This window comes from Octopus sinensis, linkage group LG17, assembly GCF_006345805.1.
Source record: "Octopus sinensis linkage group LG17, ASM634580v1, whole genome shotgun sequence".
Taxonomy (NCBI): domain Eukaryota; kingdom Metazoa; phylum Mollusca; class Cephalopoda; order Octopoda; family Octopodidae; genus Octopus; species Octopus sinensis.
In genome coordinates this window covers 20,390,595-20,394,852 of record NC_043013.1, presented here as the reverse complement: position 1 = coordinate 20,394,852, position 4,258 = coordinate 20,390,595, and the positions used below count along the sequence as shown (strand labels likewise).

At 36.5% G+C, this 4,258-nt stretch overlaps 1 non-coding gene across 1 annotated transcript; it reads right to left on the bottom strand.

Annotated features, from left to right (window-relative positions):
* Positions 1-1,804: 1,804 nt before the first annotated feature.
* LOC115221129 lies at positions 1,805-1,994 on the bottom strand. Its single transcript, XR_003882608.1, has one exon. It is a non-coding gene; the product is annotated as a U2 spliceosomal RNA (small nuclear RNA).
* Between the last annotated feature and the right edge of the window lie 2,264 nt (positions 1,995-4,258).

Sequence of the window (4,258 nt, the reverse complement as noted above, 5' to 3'; positions counted from 1 at the left end):
AAAGATTTTAAAAATCTAAGATAAGCACAAAATTAATCAATATAACCTGTCTTTCCTTTTTCGAAATTGGTGTGGTTTGACTGCTATTTCTTACCTGTGTTGGGGTGCTTCCTTCTTTTTTCTCTTTTACTCCCCATGTCAGAAGAAGTGCGATTAATGACGATCCAGCCGTGACCATTCCACGCTTTATTTTAATATGTTACAACGCCTCCTATCGGTTGTATATTGCTGGCAAGCGAAATCTACGACTGAAAACGATTTGAAGCAGAGTTACTTAACTTCTTTCCATAAATTTCCGGTTGTTGTCAATAAAGTTAGAAAAGCATATTTATATTCATATATTTACTTATTTATATATTTATATATTTCATTCAATCCATTTTCTATTAATATAAACCTCTGCAGTGACTGAATGCTGATTCGCATGGAAGATATGTCTCTAAGTGAGATAAGATATGTCCAAAGTTATCCAACCATTCTCTCCAACACATGATATTTTCATTCATCCTTCAGCAACGATCAACATTTACTTTATTTTTCCATCAGATATCTTCCAATACCAAACGATGGTGGATCAGATACGATGGGAAAATGCTAAAACAAGTGTAACCGTAGTTACTTGTTAACACACTCTCATCCGACAGTTCTGTCTTGTTCTTTCTCACTGCACTCAGAAGACGCGTTGCTGGAGAAATATCTATGGAAATTTTACATCTATCATCTTCTGACAGCAACCAATTTACGGATTTCCTGAGTGGCTTCAATTATTTCGTGTATGTTCTTCACTTTTCTCGCGAGATATCGAAGTATTTCCTGGTGACACTTCACTTTTGATAACATATATCTGGTGTCAATAAACAACAGAAATCCATTCATTTTACACCGATCAGCTCCATACTTTAAAGTCTCTCTCTCTCTCTCTCTTCCTCTTTCTTCTTCTTCTTCTTGTTTTTATCACCAAATTGCTCTCTCTCTCTCTCTCTCTCTAAACTGATGTAAAACTGAAAGTTATTTCTTTAGAATGTTTAACTACGTATATATATTATATATATATATATATATATATATATATATAATATATATATATATATATATATACAGATATATGTATGAATGTATGTATGTGTGTGTGTGTGTGTGTGTGTGTGTGTGTGTGAAGTGAAAGAATATGTACAATTTCGTTGTCTTGGCATTTTCTCTAGTTTTTGCCGCCAAACTTTGAAATTAAACTATTAATTCAAACATGATACATAGTTATTTCAGTAGCTTTATATGTATGTATATATATATATATATATATATATATGTGTGCACATGTATGTATGTGTGCGTATATACACACACACCACCACCACTACACACCACCACACATTCCTTTCCCACAAATACACACAGAACTGTCCACATAACCCATTCAAACTTTTCATTGGTGAAAAACTGATAAACATCCTTCTGTTATACATTCGTTGCTTTCAACGTTAAGGCCATATCGCCTGAGGAAATGAACACATGAACAATGACCCACCCGATGTCTGCGGATTTTACGGACTGTAATGTAATCATCCTAGGAATACAGACTACAATCGTAAGAAACACGTGATTTGTGGAAACACGTAGCGATGCATTAGAATATTATATATATATATGTGTGTGTGTGTGTGGTGTGTGTGTGTATGTATATATATACTCTGAGCACTATTGCTTTGTAGCATATATATATATATGCTATAGTAGAAGACACTTGCCACGCAGTGGAAATGAACCCGGAACCATGTGCTTGGTAAGCGAGCTACTTACCACACAGCCAATCCGGGCCAAATCCTGAAGGTACTGCAATAACAGGCCAACCCGTGGAAAAGGAAGAAAAAACCCCCTTCGCCTCCTAAAAATTCAGTCTAATATCGATGCTTCCCAAATAGGAGTGGCGTCGTATGTATTAAAATGTTAAGAGTAGATATTAGACTTCGATCTTAGCCATAAGACTGAGAAGCAATATATATGTATATATGTCACAAAGTGAAGTTCTTAAGTACAGAATCATATCTGTACTTCTCTTTCTCTGTGTGCGTGTTTGTGAGTGTGTGTGTCTATATGATTGATTGATTGATTGATTCTAGTTTCAGCTCACGAGCTGTGGCCATGCTGGGGCACCGGTGAATATAGATATATGGATGTGTATGTGTGTGTGTGTGTGTGTGTATGTGTGTGTGTGTGTGTGTGTGTGTGTGTGTGTGTGTGTGTGTGTGTGCGTGTGTGTGTGTGTGTATCCCACTACCTGTGATAGTGTATAGAGGAATATATTAATCAATGAAATTCCAATTAAGTCTGATTTTCACCTATCATCATTTACAATTTTTACCATTTTACAACTTTCGTGCATTCATCATTTATCAGGTTTATGTAGTGATGGTCGTGTTTCTCAGTTGATAACTGTAATCCTTCGATGGACTCCAAGCAGGCTGAATCTTACAAACTGTATTTTGACCAATCATTATATAGCATAGATGTCACGGTTTGATGAGCGCGCCAACTAAGTTTTAACTGAATGCGGCTTAGAAGTCACGGTTTGTTGGGCTCGTCAAGAATTCTTTTCTTTGAATGCACCTAAAGGAATAACTATCGAGCTATATTTTGAAGTGTAAACAACATTCCTGTTTTCATTGTGTTCTATAGTTACTATTCCGGAAATTTTAAATTTCAATCGAGTCAATGTCCGAGTGGTTGGTCAACACTACTACCACCCTTACCATCACCTTTGTTATTGCTGTTGTTAGTGGTGGCGGTGGTAGCAGTAATACGTATTATTATTATTATCACCATCATCATTATAATTATCACCGTTACTATAACTGTCCATTTAGAACGGGTTTGAATTTATCAATAAAATTCTTTTCTCTGACTTCTCTCTCAACTTCACTTGAGTTGTGTAGTTTGTAGAATGGGAAAGTTATAAACTTTTTTTCTGACCACATGCTGCCAGATGGTTCCTCAAAGGATCTGACAGGTAACAGGGCCTCTAATTTATTGCCGGTGCACACGTGAATGCTCCAATAATTCATTCCCGATCCGACCGATCTCTTCACAATTCCGGCATTTGATGCAGTAAATTAAATTTCTGCTTTTGCAGTTCATATTTGCCTTTGTAAATATTCTTCCGATTTTTGTGTTCATGCATTGACCGGTATGAATGATTCGCCATTGTTGCTTAGCGGCGAGCTGGCAGAGTTGTTAGCACACTGGACGAAATGCTTAGCAGCATTTTCCCCATCGCTACGTTGTGAGTTCAAATTCCGCCGTGGGTTACTTTGCCTTTCATCCTCTCGGGGTCGATGAATTAAGTACCAGCTGCGCACTGGGGTCGATATAATCGACTGGCCTCCTCCCCCAAAATTTCAGGCCTTGTGCCTATAATAGAAAGGATTGTTGCTTAGGTCAAACTTTGCGTTTGTTAATAATTGTTTCAGCTCTTCGTCTGTCTATTTAGAATCACAGCCCGATCCGTGATTAATTATATCCTTTAATTCATTATTTTGAGCAATAATCGGCAAGTTTTCTTTGGCAATACTAAAGATATTTTAGTGCCACGGATTATGCGTCACTATAAATGATATGACCTGTTTTTGTTTTCCTCCTTTTGGGGGTTGCCCTAAGTTGTTGCATTGATATTTCTATAGTACGCTGTATACCATTCTCCAGAAGTACAGATGGGTATTTTTGTTTGAGTAGAAATTCTTTGAATTCTGTTAGGCGTTTGTCTCTGGAGTTCACATCTTGGTTGTGAATACAAAATATCCCTACCGCCTAATCACCGCTTCAACCCACGAACATCATCCTTTCTCCCACGTATTCCTACAGCCGTCAAACTTGTAGTCAACGAACGACATAAGCCACATTGGTCCGACTCCAAAGGTCTGCAACGCCCAGAGCCATTGCGAAAAGGAAGCAATGTAAAATAAATTTTAAATTCTTCTTTTAGTGAAAATCGAACTCTTGTCTAGAATTTCTAAATCGGACCATATTGCCTCCTCCTCTAAATTGATATATGATATGTAGATTTTTTTCTCTCTTTCAGATTCTAACTTCTCTGTAGAAGTTCACAATGGCAAAATAGAATGGAATTGTTCAGCAATTCATTCCTGGAAATCTTTTGTCTTGTAAGCCATACATTACAACATATGTATATACATACATGCACGTATATATATATATATATATATACATATATATATATATATATACATATATATATATATATATA